The sequence below is a fragment of the Callorhinus ursinus genome, unplaced genomic scaffold (genome assembly GCF_003265705.2).
Source record: "Callorhinus ursinus isolate GAN/ISIS: 27379988/994484 unplaced genomic scaffold, GSC_fseal_2.0 scaffold59, whole genome shotgun sequence".
Classification (NCBI taxonomy): Eukaryota; Metazoa; Chordata; class Mammalia; order Carnivora; family Otariidae; genus Callorhinus; species Callorhinus ursinus.
The window spans coordinates 3,774,677-3,791,690 of record NW_027397121.1 but is presented as its reverse complement, the minus strand read 5'-3'; the positions used below and the strand labels follow the sequence as shown (position 1 = coordinate 3,791,690).

The 17,014-nt window shown below is 41.9% G+C and overlaps 1 long non-coding RNA gene across 3 annotated transcripts in view; it reads left to right on the top strand.

Annotated features, from left to right (window-relative positions):
• Nucleotides 1–4,265, top strand: part of LOC112816043 (uncharacterized) — a 9,610-nt gene extending 5,345 nt beyond the window's left edge. The window contains exons 4-6 of one of the 3 annotated variants that reach the window (XR_012375946.1): nt 2,179–2,917; nt 2,968–3,269; nt 3,620–4,265. This is a non-coding gene — a long non-coding RNA (uncharacterized lncRNA). Of the gene's footprint in view, nt 1–43; nt 2,918–2,967; nt 3,270–3,619 lie in introns of those variants that run through there. The other 2 variants (XR_003206109.2, XR_012375945.1) reach the window with 2 other exon arrangements.
• Nucleotides 4,266–17,014: the final 12,749 nt, after the last annotated feature.

Below are 17,014 nucleotides of genomic sequence, written 5' to 3'. Positions count from 1 at the left end.
GTGTGTGTGTGTGTGTGTGTGTGTGTGTGTGTGTGTGTGTGTGTGTGTGTGTCTTCGGAGGGAGGTTCTAGTAGCATTTTTATTTAGAAATTTGAGTCCAAATATCCTACTATAGTTTTTCACTACCTGTAAATTAGTGATTAGAAAACATGCCCCCAGCTCAGTTCTTTAGTTGCCTTGCCCTGTCCTGAGTTGTCACCGACAGGGAAACGGAGGGCAGGAACAGCCTCTCTGACCTCAACCTCAAAGGTTAGGAAGTACCCCCCCGCCCCCGGCCCAAGCATCCCCTTTCATTAAGGATGATAAACTATCTTATCCGTCCTTCAGGGAGAGTGGGAAAGATATTTGAATCTGTACCAGGTCTGGGATAATGTTTTCTGAGTTTACCAGTCACTGTGTGAAACAGGATTTCCTGTGTCAAAGAATGCTCCCCAATCCTGATACCACGGAGTATATTTAAGAGATTATAAACCGTATTGTCTTTGCAACTCAGGAGAGCTAACGTGCTCGATGCACTAGCATTGGACTGAAAATATGCTAAAATCCTGGCACATGTCAGTGCGCAGGGTCATGAATTCAGTAGATCTAATGATTACCCAAGAAGTCTCATGGAATTCCAAGAAGAATTCAAGAGCCCAGACCTGGGAGATACAGTCATGATGATAAGAAGTAACAGACTTGGCAGAACAGCACCCCTGTGGTGCTGAGGAGAAATGTGTACTGCAGCTCAGCTCCAGGACTGGCCCACGTTTGCAAACCCCATGGAAGGTAGCCTGCTTCCCATACCCCGCTGGTAAGAGGCTCCTTCATGGGTTCAGCCTCCTTAGCCAACAGCAGCACAAAGGGGTGCACTGGGATGCTTGCAAGTCTGAGCAAGTACTATTCTCCCGGAGCCTCGGTTTCCTTCTCTGTAAAATACGAATCCTTGCTAATCCACGTGTGATCCCCAGACCCGTAGTGAGGTTTTACCTGGGAGCTAGCTAGAAATGCAGAATTCCAGGCCCTACCCAACCTATAGTATTTGAACAGGATCCCCAGGTGATTCCTGTGCACCTTGCAATCTGAGATGCTCTGGCCTAGCCTCAGGATCCTCTTTCCAGTTCTGAAATCGTCTGATCTCATTAAGTGGTTTCCAGGGCAGTTTTTCTTCGCAGATAAATGGTTTTTCTTCTTTCCTAAGCCTCCACTCTTGGCACTGACTGTCTCCCCTGCCAAGGAATTACAGTTTCAGTAGGCATTGGATTTGCATGAGGACCTTGTTTAAAATGCAGATTCCTGAGCCCCATCAAGAGACACTGACTAGGGGTGCCTGGGTGGCTCAGTTGGTTAAGCAACTGCCTTCAGCTCAGGTCATGATCCCGGAGTCCAGGGATCGAGTCCTGCATCGGGCTCCCTGCTCAGCAGGAAGTCTGCTTCTCCCTCTGACCCTCTTCCCTCTCGTGCTCTCTGTCTCTATCTCATTCTCTCTCTCTCAAATAAATAAATAAAATCTTTAAAAAAAAGAGAGACACTGACTAGGATTCGGTGGGGCCAGAAAATCTTGCATTTCAACCAGTTTCCGCCAGGTGGTTCTACAGGTTATGGTTCCCGGATTACACTCCTTTCTTTGACTTTTTATTATGGAATATTTCAAACATAAGAAATAGACAAAATAGTAATAATGAGCAATCATGTTTCAAAACCCAGCTTCGCTTCCACAATGATCAACTCAAGGTCAATTTTGTTTCGCTCAGATTATATTTTTGAAAAATGATTGCATCTAGACCTTCCCAGTCTTCTGAGTCCCCCTCATCTAACTGCCTGTAATCCTTTATTTATTTTTTTTAAGTAATCTCCCTACCCAACGTGGGACTCAAACTCACGACTCAAACTCACGACCCCGAGATCGAGAGTCACGTGCTCTGCAGGCTGAGCCAGCCAGGTGCCCCTGCCTGGAGTCTTTTAAAGCTCAGCTTGTTCACCTTGAGAACAAGAGTTGTGTCATTTTGTCTTGGGAGTCCCTAGCACCCAACACTGTGCCTGGCACATGTAGGCACTCAGAGAATGTATGCAATAGTACATTAAAAAGAAATTTACAGTAAAATATATTATCGTCTACCTGGATGGTTTAAGTTGGAGGTAAACGGGATTGCCTGATCCCCCATTTTTTCAATTATTTGCCTGTGATGCCTTTTTCAGTTCTAGAATTAAGGCCTCAAAATGCATCTTACCAAAGTGAAAGAACTGGCGGGAAGTTTCCAGAAGTCCTTGTTGATGTCCCTTTCCTTCTGGTTTCAACGTTTCGTAAACGATTTGGTGTTTGTGTGTGTGCGGTAAGAGAAAAGGTAGGAAAATAGCTCTGGGGAACGAGGATATCATCTCATGGCCTGTTTTACTCTTTAACCTGGTAATAAATCTCTTTAAACCTCCTGAGGTATTCAGAATATCCTGTCCATGGCAAGGTCTTCCCACAGTCGTGAAGGGTATTCAAGTTTCCTAGGTGGACAGCGCGATGAGATCCCAAAGGCACAGTCTTGCCCTTTCCGACCATTCGTACACGATGAGGCTCAATCTGCTAATTCTCAGATGGGTGTGCTAAATAACAGGAGGCAGAGTGCGGGAAGAGGCAGGACCAAACTGAGAAAAGCTCGCCAGTTCCAGAACTCAGCACAACAATCAAGGGATAAAGCAGTAATTAGGCCTGATTATCATGCAAGGCAGCCCCAGTTAAATTGGAATGTAGCCGGAGAGACGAAAGGCTGGATGGAGAGTTTGCTATGCAGGAGACACGCTTTGATGTCTGCAGGGAAGGTTGTGTTTTATGCAGCCCTCCAACCAACCAAAAAAATGTTGCAGGAGCAATATGAAACCTTCTAAAATGCAGCAGACGGGAAGCTGGAGTGGAGAGCAAGGGGCTGGGTCCAAATTCCCCTCCTGAGTGAGTGAGTGTGTGTGTGTGTGTGTACTTATACATGCCTCTTTTCTCAGATTTACCGCTCCAGCCTCTTGGATATGTCAGAAGACAGGAAAAGAGAAAAGGAGCGCACGCTCCAGCTATTAACTCGCCGTCCTGGGCTTGCACATTATTACGACAAGGGAGAATGTGTTGAAGGTTGAGGCAGCCTTTTTACCTGCTGTGGGGAGAAAGCAGAGGAAATGGAGGTAAATGACCCTGTGTGTCCCGGAGAGGCCTGGAACTCTGCTGACAGATGCAGACGGAGTCATCTGAGGCTGCCAGCTACCAGAGCTTTTGACCAACTGATGTACGAAGAAGAAAATGAGCCAAGAAAGTAGGTTAATCTCCCAGAGGAACACAAAATAGGTAGCAAGTACCATTTTTACACCTTTCCCTCTTGAATTGCTTCCAACCCAGAGCTGTGAAGCCCAAGGAATTCCTTTTGTGTCCTTACCTTACCTTGTAGGGGTATCCCCGATCTAATGTGATTTTGTACCTGGGCTCATTGCTCAGCTAGGTGCACTCCCCAAAGCAACCCCAACTTCCATTTCCATGCAAGGGATTTTCAGTACAACTTGGTATTGGGAGACATCAGCTTTTTATCAGCTTTTTACTAAGTCACTGACAGGAAAATAATAGTCAGGTAGTAAGATGTCATCGTGTTACTGTTTTACTCATTCACAGGGTGTTCACTGGAGGAAGTGGGATGTGCAATCTTGATTTTGCGTGAAGACAGTCCATGAAAATACAAAATGCAGAGACTAAATGCAATTTCTTTTTCTCAGAGATTTCCAAAATAAGATCCTCTCACCGCTATGGTATACCATCCAGACAGGCAGTTCAGTTATTTCTTTTCAAAAGGGATGAAGTAAGTTGCTGATCACGTTATCTTGAAGGAACCAAAAGAGCGTGGATTCCATATCACACACATTGCTTCTTCGGTTTATCTCAGTTTTTTCCTCTGCTTTTGCAAGAGACAATCCACAGAATCAGCTGTTTTTGCTGTGATTTCTTTTGTACCCCAGTTTACTCTTAAGTACTGTATAAAATAATAGTGACATGTATATACCATCCAGAAAGAGACCACAGAATAACTACAGGCACAAACCTATTGCTTCTGTCACTACTGACATTGCCACAATACTTTAGAAATTGTGTGAGTGAAGGATGACTCTTTGATGTAACAGGCTGCTCCTTTTGTCTGCCCCCCGCCAACAGTGTCACTTGATTTAGGAGAAACTCTACTGCATCCCCTTTATAAAATTTCCTGAAATTACTCTTGTGGTGTGCAGCATAAATTTGGGATAAATAAATTGCACAAGATTGAAAATACCCTTTCAGCTATCTTTTTTCTTATAATAAATGAAAATGAATTGTGGACTTTTGTTTTTACTCAGCATAAAAAAAGAGAGAGGGGACAGGGAGGAAGAAAGAGTCTCTTAGCAGCTGTGTGTTTTTTTTAAATAAGAAAATAGCATTCCCCCAATTTCCAGTAAAACCCTTAAGATTTAGGCAGTTCATCCCTAAAGTATGTGTGGGATGCTGGGAGCTCCCTGGCTTTTCCAGGCAACCCCACCCCCCCAAAAAAAACACCCCACAAAAAAACAAAAGCAGATGGGCTGCATCTGAACGAATCAAACTCCCCAGGGGCTGGAGCTCTCCGCTCTAAATGCTAATAGAGTGAGTAATCAGAAACCTACATTTGGTAAATTATTTATCTTATCTCTGGAACTCAGCACAGCATAGAAGACAGCAACTTATGTAGAAAGATGTTGTTGGTCAAGAACTCCAGCTGGAATTTGTACTTTTACTAGAAAAGGGAAAAGTTCAGAGACCAGTGTGGCTCATGAAGCAATACTCTTTTCTTTTTCTTTTTTTTTTAAATGACCAAATGCAAAGCCAAGGAAAACTGACATCACAGTTCTGTGGAACAGGTCTGGTTCATGTTTTGTCTAATGGGCCTTACGTTCCATCTGTATTAGGGTAATGGCAAAGCAAACCAATAGATATTAAGGATCCCTGAAGAGTGGGGAGTAGGTTCCCTTGCAAAGGGCAGCCAGCCCGAGTTACTGGCAGTAGCTCTGAAACTTAAGCTTCCTGCATCAGAATCACCTGGAGGGCTTTTTTTTCTTTTTTAAGTTATTTATTTGTTTGACAGAGACACAGCGAGAGAGGGAACACAAACAGCGGGAGCGGGAGAGGGCGAAGCAGGCTTCCTGCCGAGCAGGGAGCCCGATGCGGGGCTCGATGCGGGGCTCGATCCCAGGACCCTGGGACCATGACCTGAGCCAAAGGCAGACACTTAACGACTGAGCCACCCAGGTGCCCCTATCACCTGGAGGGCTTTTTAAAAAACTCGGATTGCCATGCCTCACCCTCAGAATTTCAGATTCTGTGGGCTTGCTGGGGTGGGGCCTGATAATTTGCATTTCTGCACTTTTGAACAAACCTCCAGGTGATGCTATTGCTGGCTCAGGTACCATACTTTGAGAAGCACTGGCCTGGGGCGGGGCGGGGGTCTTTCTGCAGTAGCGTTTAAGCACCCTTTCTCAAATGAAATATGTAGATTTGCAAGTTTAAGGGCTATGATTGGGATTTCGACAGTGGAATTAGCCCTAGTAATGCACTGTAGCCCTTTCACTTATCTTACAAAATGTATTAACTGGATAAATCAATTCCATCTATGATGAACATTACACTGATAGCATATACAATTCCTTTGTGTCCTCCGTAGTCCCAAGCACCTTGGGGTTCCATAGAACTGAGCAAATAAAAAAGTAAAGGCTTTATGTGAATAAATATGGTTGTATAATTCACATTCATACTTATAAACACCTTAAAAGTTTTGTTTTTTCTCTGTATACGACTTCGATGGTTACATCCACATTGTGAACTCAATTCCAATGGATTGAATTGCACAATCACAGGTACTCAATTCCTTTGCTTTTGCTTCTTTCCTTCACAGAACAAATATATTTGGAGCGCATATTGTAGGTATGGATAACAGACAACAAAAATATAACACAGGGTATCAAATCCAAGGGGAGATGAGACCAAATGATACAAACCACCTGGGTGAAAGGAATCCCCCACCAAGTGTTGTAGCCAGGTAATGCTTTCACAGAAGGAGGCACTTCAGTTGGGTCTGTTCAAAATCCTTCTATGGCTTTCAGTCACCCCTCAGATAAAATTCATACTTGACAGAATGGCACACACAACTGTTGATGATCACCTATGGTTACCTGTTCAATTAGATTTCTCTCTACTCCCAGAGGCCATACTCAGCAGCAAATTTCAAGTCTATGACAGTGCAGGGCACCTGGCTGACTCATTCAGAAGAGCGTGTGACTCTTGTTCTCATGGTTGTGAGTTTGAGCCCCATGTTAGGTGTAGAGATTACTTAAATAAATGAATAAATAAAAATTTTTTTTTAAGATTTTATTTATTTGTTTGAGAGAGAGAGAATGAGAGAGAGAGAGAGAGAGAGGGAAGAGGGTCAGAGGGAGAAGCAGACTCCCTGCTGAGCAGGGAGCCCGATGCGGGACTCGATCCCGGGACTCCAGGATCATGACTTGAGCCAAAGGCAGTCGCTTAACCAACTGAGCCACCCGGGCACCCAAAATGTTTTTTAAAAAGTTTTAAAAAAGTCTTTTTTTGTTCAAATTTTTAAAAAAAAGTTTGTGATATGTAAATTTCAGATGTAACTGCAATTGACAATTAATCCTCTACCAAGCACCCTCCCACTTTCTCATTTGGGGGCAGACTACGGAGCTCTTTAGAAGGAGTGTTTTAGGGGGCAACTGCAAATGACTGCCTCATGATCCTTTGAACTTCGCTTCAATGAGCGGTCGGTTGTGTACACAATGAGTTTCACCATCCTTACTTTGTGTGCTTTTTGTGACAGCACAGATCCAAATGAAAAGATAACCACTTTTCTTTAACCTCACAGCAATGCAAACTTTACCTCTATTTTAGGCTTCTAAATTTTGGACCCTACTCACAACGATACGGTGGGGTTTTTTTTCTCTAATGCAAATTCGTGACTCTGGGTGTTTACACATGCTGTTCCTTCTTGCTGAAATTTGAATTTCCCTAACCTGTCCTTTGACTGTTGGATTCCTCTCTTCTATTTATGTTTCATAACCCACATCAGGTGCTACCTCCTCTCTGAAGCCTTCCTCGACCCTGGAGATAAGGTTTAGAGGGTGTCATAACTTTCTTTGCAGACCATGTCCTAACTCTATATATGAGAATAAGTGTTTGACTGTGTGAGAGGTGCTTTTTAAATGTTTGTGAAGAAATGAGCCAAAATAGAGGCAGTGTATAAGCAAAGAGAGATGAGAAAATGTAAGTCTCACTCTGGGGACAGCAAGTTCCATCCTGCCCTTACCCTCTCCTCACATCATCATCGGAAAAGAAAGACATGCAATTATGGGCAGACCTCAGAATAGTTGGGTTTTAGTTTCCTCATCTGTAAAACTGGGATAATGACAGCACCTGCCTCACAGAGTGGTTGGGTTGAGGGTGGGGAAAGTGTTTGTAAGGCACTTAGCACTGTTCTTGGCACATAAAAAGAGCTCAGTAAATGTTAGCCATTATTTGCTCTATTAGACGAATTCCATACTTTCATGGGGAGTCAAACGGCTTACTAAGGTGATGTTTCATAGGTACCTGACTAAGTAATTGGGATCAAACCTATTACCCAAATTTAGACCCAAGATATATGTGGCACTTTGGGGCTTTTCTGTGTTACTGATGAGTCTGAGAATAAACAGTTCAACAGTGAGATCTCCTGGGACTGAGACTACCCCAAAGATGCGGGTGGGGGAAGGAAGGGGTAGTGCATGATCTGTCTCCATACCAAAATGGCTTCATGGAGAGAAACAGTTTTGTTTTGAGTTCTCCAGAGGACATGATGAAGACCAAATGAAGGGAAGTTCTATAGAAACAGATTTTTTTCTTTTTTTTTTTAATATAGAAACAGATTTTAACTTAACATTTAAAAGCTTCCCAACAAGTATAGCTGTATGGCACAGGCTGCCTTGTGAGGTAGTAAACTCCTTTCTAGCAGAGGTAATCAGGGTCTGGATAATCAAAAAGGATGTTCTAGGATCCTCAGCTTTAAGATTATTGATTCAGAAATATGAAAGGCTGTTAAGTTTCTGTTCCAACCATGAACTTGGGAGTTCAAAGATTGGCTTCAAATCTCATTTCCCATTTGACTGTGGGATAGTTGCTTAACCTACCTTTGCCTCAGTTTCCTTATCTGAAATGGGGATAACAACACCTATTTTCCTCAGTATCAGAGGATTAGATCTTTTTATTTAATTTATTTATTTATTTATTTTTAGATTTTATTTATTTATTTGACAGAGAGTGACACAGCGAGAGAGGGAACACAAGCAGGGGGAGTGGGAGAGGGAGAAGCAGGCTTCCCGTGGAGCAGGGAGCCCGATGCGGGGCTCGATCCCAGGATTCCGGGATCATGACCTGAGCTGAAGGCAGACGCTTAACGACTGAGCCACCCAGGCGCCCCAGGATTAGGTCTTTTTAAATGTGTAAATACTTTAGTACAGTTAATATAGTTCACACCTGATAAAAGGCAGCTATTTTTATTATTAGGTTCAATGTTCTCTCATGTGTGTGCTCATATAAATTCATATCGATGTCTAGGATCTTTTTACCTGGGAAGCTTAACTGTCTATTACCAGTCCTTTCTTGGTGTTTGCATGTCCCAGCTCACTCATTTTGGTTAATCTAGGCACTAGCCATTCAGCCATCCCCAGAGATTAGGTAGAGAAGAGTTCACCTCTAAGACCAGAGAATGTGTGCTTTCTGGGTAGGTTCCAGAGTAAATGCCCTTTTCCTTTAAGGGACATAAATAGTCCAGTCACTGTTTCCAAGCTCTGTTAAGAGGAGGAACAGACCTGTTTCCTCTAGTGTTCCCTGAGTGCTGATAACTGGATGCCAAGGAGCCAGATCATGTGGGAGAGGCAGCTGTCTACATGGTGTAATTTGAGGGGTTTGAGGAAATCCCCCTGCTTAAAATATCTTCCCCCAATGGCTGGGACACATGCCTGAAATGTATGACTTACTCTTCGCAATCAGGTGCTGCTGAAATCAATTGTGATCCAAGAGTAGACTGACATTCAGCCATTAGCATTCATTTGCACCTGAGTTTAATTTATCAGATTAGTTGGTTGAGTATCCCAAAGATAAGCAGGCACAAGACAAATAAGTTCTAACGAGGGAAGCTCATCCCAAAGGGTCTGAAATATGGGGCATTGGGCCACTCATGTGAGGGGCTGTAAGGACGGTCAGAACAGTTTGGGGACAGCAAGCGAGGGCCGAGGTGAAAGGCCAAGAGGTAAAATGTAGATGGGGGTTGGAGAGGCTCTGAACACTATTCCAGGATTTCTCTATTTTGAATATTACTTCAGTTGAAGACATTTTTATTTATTTATTTTGAAAGATTTTATTTTTAAATGATCTCTACACCTAAAGTGGGGCTCGAAATCACAACCCCAAGATCAAGAGTCACATGCTCCACTGACTGAATAAGCCAGGCACCCCAAAGACATTTTAAAAAATAACAGTTCTTTTTCCTTTTGGATTATTTTCTTTTCATTTCTTTTTTTAAGATTTTATTTGTTTATTTGAGAGACAGCAGAGCAAGAGAGAGCATGAGCTGGGAGGGGAGGGGCAGAGGGAAAGGGAGAAGTAGGCTCCCCACTGAGCAGGGAGCCTAGCAGGGAGCAGGCCTGGGCCCATCCCAGGACCCTGGGATAGGACCTGAGCCAAAGGCCGACGCTTAACCGCGTGAGCCACCCAGGCATCCCTAGGATTACTTTCTTAGATTACTTCTGCAATATGAAATTCCCAGGTTAAAAATTAAAAATTTGGGGGCACCTGCCTGGCTCATTTGGTGGAGCATGTGACTCTTGGTATTGGGGTTGTGAGTTCCAGCCCCAAGTTGGGTGTAGAGATAACTTAAAAATAAATCTTTAAAACCCATAAATAAAATTAGGGACACCTAGGTGGCTCAGTCGGTTAAGTGTCTGCCTTCAGCTCAGGTTATGATCTCAGGGTCCTGGGACTGAGCCCTGCATGGGGCTTCCTGCTCAAGGGGGAGTCTGCTTCTCCCTCTCCCTCTGCCCAACCCCGCCCCCGACTCGTGTGTGTGTGTGTGTGTGTGTGTGTGTGTGTGTGTGCTCTTTCTCTCTCTCAAATAAACAAAATCTTTTAAAATAAATAATAATTAATTAAAATTAAATAATAATTTAGAATTATTATAATAATATAATAATATATATTATATATAATAACATATTATATATAATATACTAATATAATAATAATTTAATTAAAATTAAAATTTTGATTGCACGATACCAAAATACTATAGAACCATCGGTTCTGTGTAAGTGTACTTGGGCTAAAATGTCTTTGTATAATCTATATAATTTTGCATAAGGCCATTCATTCATTCATTCATTCAACCAAAGTTGTTGAGTTTATAGTAGATGCCAGGTGCCATATGCAAAACAAAATCAGCAATCCCTACCTTCATACAGTCTAATTGCTCATCAATTCTAGGTAATTTAACTATTCTTGGGTGTTGCCTCTTCCTACTGCATTCCAGACATTCTTAGCCTTTTATTCCCCATGACTCTTCAAATACTCTTGAAAAATACTTAATCTGTCATTTTATATAGTCTTCTAAAGAGGCACCATAGCACTATGTTTGTTAAACCGCTTCAAGCATTACTGTAAAATTTTTCTGTAATCCTATCTCTCAGAGAAGTCCAATCTGAACAATTTGGTTAATTACCATTTTTAAGTCACCATATACTGAGTGCCTACGATACACTTGCCAATTATTGAGTTATGTCTAGGAGGGAGCTATTATTAGCCCCAAATTACAGACAAGGAAACTGAGTCTTTAGAGGTTAAGATTACACAACTTCTAAGTGGCTGAGTCAGGATTGAAACCCATCTCTGTCTGACTCCAAAATCTGTGCTCATATTGAGCATGAAAGAGTAATTTCTTAAACAAACAATTTAATGGTTAACATCTAAAGATGGTTATAGAGTCATCTAAAAATAAGATTGTCTTGTCATAGGCTTGGATGGGAGTTCCTGGATTTCAGAGCCAATATTTTTGTAAATTTTTACAAAGCATATTAGGTGAGAGGCACCTGGCTGGCTCAGTCAGCAGAGCATGCAACTCTTGATCTCAGGGTTGTGAGTTCAAGTCCCACGATGAGGGTAGGTTTTCCTTAAAAAATAAATTAAATTAAATTATTAAAAAAGCGAATTAGGGGCACCTGGGTGGCTCAGTCGGTTAAGCGTCTGCCTTTGGCTCGGGTCATGATCCCAGGGTCCTGGGCTCGTGGCCTACGTTGGGCTCCCTGCTCCTTGGGAAGCCTGCTTCTCCCTCTCCACTCCCCCTGCTTGTGTTCCCTTTTTTGCTGTCTCTCTCTCTGTCAAATAAATAAATAAAATCTTAAAAAAATAAATAAATAAAAGCGAATTAGTTGTCTAAGGTTGTCATAACAAAGTACCATAATCTGGTGGCTTAAGCAACAAAAATTCATTTTTCTCACGATTCTGGAGATCAGAAATCTCAGATCAAGGTGTTGACAGTGTTGGTTTCTTCTGAAGCCTCTCTTTTTGGCTTGGAGATGGCTCTCTTCCTTTCTTTGGCTTCATGTGGTCTTCCTTCTGTCCCTAGGTCCTTACTTCTCTCTCTCTCTGTCTTTTTTTTTTTTTTTTTTTGGTCCTTATCTCTTCTTATAAGGACACTAGTCATATTGAACTGGGGCTCACCCATATGACCTCATTTTACCTTAATTACCTCTTTGAAGGTCTTATCTCCAAATACACATTCTGAGGTACTGGGAGGTTAGGAGCTCAACATATGAATTTTGAGGTGGGGGAGACACTATTTAGCCCATAACATAAGGTGAACTAAAGGTGCTAATCATTACGTGAAGAGAGGTGCATAAGTGTATGCTTACCATGCCTTTTATCTTGCCTTACCATGTTCATTCCTATAGTTGTTTAAGAAATATTTATGAATACCCACTATGCTGAAAAATTGGTACTAAGCTAAGAAAAACAAAACTGTGGAGAACAGTCCCTACCTTCCAGGAGCTCACAATCTCTCTGAAGAGCCATTTAGAGACCATAGGTCTCAAGCTCCAAAACACATCAATGGCATCAGGAGGGCTTCTTAAAATACAGATCACTAGACCCTGCCCCTAGAGTTTCTGATTCAGTGGGTCTGGAGTGGGCCCAAGAATTTGCATTTCTACCAAGTTTCCAGGTGCTGCTGGTCTGGAGAGACCACATACTTTCAGAACTACTGAGCAAGACATATCACGATCACACATGACATATACGATTGAGATGGCGCAGGTGCTCAGAGGGCACAGAGGAGGGGCCATTTTCTGTTTTCATGCTAAAACAGCTGAGGAGACAACTGGGAAAGTCCCTTTGCACCTGAAAATTACCCAGAAAAAGTTTTAGCATTGAGACCTTGACCTTGGAAACATATTATGTTAAGAAGCAATGCATTGTCTATACCATTAATTTGCTACTTGGTAAATACTACCTTTTATTACTAATTATATCTCTATAAGAAAAGAGAAAGTGCCTGGGGGTAGCAATCAAGCCTGGGCTCTATCTTTGCTCTGAAAGTGCTGTGGGAACTTTGGCAAAGTTCCTGTCTCTCAGATTTGGTTTTGGTCATCTGGAAAACTAAAAAGATTATATGAGAAGATATTTAAGTTTCCCTACAGCTCAATCTTTATGATTCTCTATCTTACCTTATCAGGATAAAAAAATCCTTAAACAGGAACTAGGACTATACCTTTTGTCTCTATGCATCTTGGTGTTACTTAACACCGTACTTTGAACATAGTAGCTGTTCAGTGAATGTCTATTGACTAATTGACTGAATCACTCAATACCAATGCAAGACACAAGAGATTCTTGTCTCATTTCTATAAACGTGATAGCTTCCCCTTACCCTAAGACTAACCCTTACCAAAGAAGCTTAGCTGTCGGAAGCTCTGGTTTTCAGCAGCCATTCCACTTTGCCACCACCACTCACTCACAGGGTTAACTTTCAACATTGTTTCAATCCCCATTCATTTGTCTTTGGGCACAATATTGAAGGAAATTATCCACTGATTCCATTGTCTTTCCATTCATTACCTTGCTTCCTGATTTTATTTAATCTGGCTCATGGCACTCTGTGCTTTGAGCATCACCTCTAATGCACAAAGAGCTGCCCCTAACATTGTCTATCCTCTTAATCAGCATATGTTCCATGAATTATGGCTTGTGACTCTCTCACCTGTGGACCTTGGACAAGTTATGTAACTTCCTGCGTATAATAATTAAGAGGATTAAAGAAAAAAATATAAATATATGTGTCATATGAGTATCTGTGATACATAATACGTATGTGCCATATATATGGCACATACAGTGATTAATTACAATAGTGCTTAGCACATAGTAAATGCTTGATTAATAATAGATGTTACCTTTATACATTTGACTGTACCTACTTCTCTAAGCCTTTGGTTTAGGAACCTGGCAATCTTAATTTATAAAAGTGCTTTTCTGAGAGGGGTGCCTGGGTGGCTCAGTCAGTTGGGCATCCAACTCTTGGTTTCAGCTCAGGTCATGATCTCAAGGTCATGGGTTTGAGCCCCACATTGGGCTCTGTGCTCAGCGGGGAGTCTGCTTGAGATTCTCTCTCTCTTCTTCTGCGCCCCCCCCCAAAGTAAGTGAATAGATCTTTAGGGGAAAATAGTGCCTTTCTGAGAAAGGCAAAGATTTACTCCGAAGTCTGTATTCTCCAAAGAGCAAATAGCCACTTGTCTTTTCATTATAATATATAGTAAAAAGTGGCAGGGGCAAAGATTAAGACAGGGGAAATTCACAGGATCTTACATAGTCTCTTTTGGGTTTAATTCAATTTAGTTTTTAAAAAATTACCTGTTTAGTACCTCCCAAAGGGTGGTGCCTGGTCTTAAATAGTTTATAATATAGTCTCTGCACTTGAAGAGCTTATGGTTTCATTGGGGAAACATGGGTTCTTTCATGGCAGACACTCAATGCTTGCTGCTCTTCAAGATGATGCTGTGGTGACAGTCAATGCTTAGATAAAAGAATATGATTGTGTCAGATCACTAGTACAAATAATTGCTGTGAGTTTAAGAACTATTGACTGGAAGATCAGGAAAAACTGCAAGAAGTCCAAATGGACTTGAGTCAGTTAGAAAGTATAGACTGAACTTGGGCTTATGTATGTAATCTGGGCAAAGTATGCAATCTGCATTGCCTTTACAGCCCTTCACAAGAGGACTGGCTCTTTGCCAATATAATTCCCGTTCCTAAGAGTGACTTCAGAGATAACCCTAAGGACTGCCAGTGATGAGTTTGATTCTCATTTAGTGAGTGAATATCTCTCTAATAAAGTAGGATCACTGAATACAGAAGCAAACTTAACCTATCCAGGGGAAAGTAACATCATTTTTTTTTTAAAGATTTCATTTATTTATTTGAGAGAGAGAATGAGAGACAGAGAGCACGAGAGGGAAGAGGGTCAGAGGGAGAAGCAGACCCCCCGCTGAGCAGGGAGAACCCGATGTGGGACTCGATCCTGGGACTCCAGGATCATGACCTGAGCCGAAGGCAGTCGCCTAACCAACTGAGCCACCCAGGCACCCCAGTAACATCATTTCTGTAAAGAGGACAACATAGCTGGGGCACCTGGGTGGTGCAGCCAGTTGAGCGACCAATTCTTGGTTTGGCTCAGGCCCTGATCTCAGGGTCATGAGAATAAGCTCTGCATCGGGCTCAACGCTCAGTGTGGTCTGCGTAAGATTTTTCTCTCCCTCTTCCTCTGCCCCTCCCCCACTCATGCTCATTCTCTCCCCTCTTCTCTAAAAATAAATAAATAAATAGCTCTTTAAAAAAAAAAAAAGAGGACAACACAGCTCATCCTAGAGTGAGCAAGACTTTACTTAGACATTACAAAGAATCTTTGACAAAGTTATACATTGAGGGCCATAAAAAATCGTTCCATGTTTGTAGTACAGCTCTGTGTTTGGCTGTGTTGAGCTTTCCGTGTTTGTTTTAGCACCCAACCTAAGAAAGAGAACTAAAACAGAGTTGGAAAAGAGGAAGTATATGTTGAAAATGTAAGTTTCTCCAAATTATCCAGTGGATTTCATCCAATCATGTTAATTCATGTCTTCTTTGTTATTTGGATCTTGAACACCCTACGTGTTAGCCACAGCATAAGCCATTCCTAAACCATTAGCTTCAAGAGATGATTTGAATAGAGAATCTTCCTAGTCTCTTCTTCAGTAAAGACTGAAATAAAGTCTACATCTGTTTCATCTCTCTCTTTCACCTTCTGCATTGTGACATCAGGAGTTCCTACTGATTTCTCCCTCTGGCGTTCTGCTTTTGATTTATTTAAAGAAAAATTTTTTTTAAGATTCGTTTATTTATTTTCGAGAGAGAGAGTATGAGCAGGAGGGGCAGAGGGAGAGGGAGAGAGAATCTCAAGCAGACTCTGCTCTGAGTGCAGAGCCCAGCTCAGGGCTTGATCCCAGGACTCTGAGATCATGACCTGAGCTGAAACCAAGAGTCCAATGCTTAACCGGCTGCACTACCCAGGCGCCCCTGATTTATTTAAAAAAACTTTTATTCATTCATTTCTCACATTATAGGGAATGCAAAAGAACAAAATACTGAGAATCTTTTGCTTCAATTCCTGACTACTCAGCCCATTCCCTCTCTCTACCTGTTCATATCTTACTCATCCTTTAAGGTCCACATTAAGTTCCACATCCTCATGGAGCCTTCCTTGACTTCCACCTCCTCTGAACCCTGCCCCTGTAGATGATACTCTCAGAATTTAATCATAGAACACCTTGTTAAATTCCTTAAACTCATCTCGTGTTCCTTGGAAAAGTGGAATGTCATGGTGGGTAGGAGCCGGATCTGCCACATAGCCTTGGGCAAATTACTTCTCTTAGTTTCTGTTTATCTGTAAGCCAGTGAGGATAGTAAAACTGCTCATGCCATAAAATTTATATGAGGATCCACAGAAAGTACTTATAAAAATGCCTAGGACATCTTTGACGCTCAGTTAATGTTGGCTGTATCCAAACCCATGCTCAGCACTTAGCCTTTATGTTCAATGAAAGGGTGGTTTCTGCCTTTAATATGTTTATAATCTAGTTGTAGAGACTGAACACAATACAGAAAAGTAAGGCTGTTTACTAGTAAATGACAAATGAGATATACAATAAACATGTTTTCACTGGCATCTTTTTGAGGGCTTAACAAGATGTATCACGGAATTTTTTTTTTTTTAAGATTTTATTTCAGAGAGAGAGAGTGCAAGCATGAGCTGGGGTGGGGGGTACAGAGGGAGAAGTAGGACCCCCCCGCCGCTGCTGAGCAGGGAGCCCAAGAGTGGGGCTCAATCCCAGAACCCCGGGATTATGACCTTAGCAGAAGGCAGACGCTTAGCCAACTGAGCCATCCAGGTGCTCCTATCACAAAATCAAAGCAATTTTTTTCATTTACCTAGATGAACTCTGTGGCTTTTCCAAGTTTTACATCAGCAATTTAATTCTTTTTAAAAGATGGCAGATGATCCTCTCTCCAAAATCCAAATGTATGACATTCTCTCTCTCTCTCTCTCTCTCTCTCTCTCTCTCTCACATGCACACACACACATACACACACACCACACATGATGGCCTCTTTTCTTCATCAGTTAGACATGCAGGGTTTTTATTCATGTGCCTGGTCTTTTTGATCTGAGGCATATATTTTCCTAGTCTTCTAATAAGGTATTTTGTAACAGTCTCCAAGCTTTCTGTAGTCTTTATACATTCTTAGCTACTCCTTTTTGTTTTTACCTCTCGAGTAAATACTCAGGAACTATAAAATCTTTGTGTACAGTGCCTTCAATAAATATTAATTATTTTTACTCGAATTTTCAGTGAATATGTAAAATTCCAAAAATAAATCTAGGTT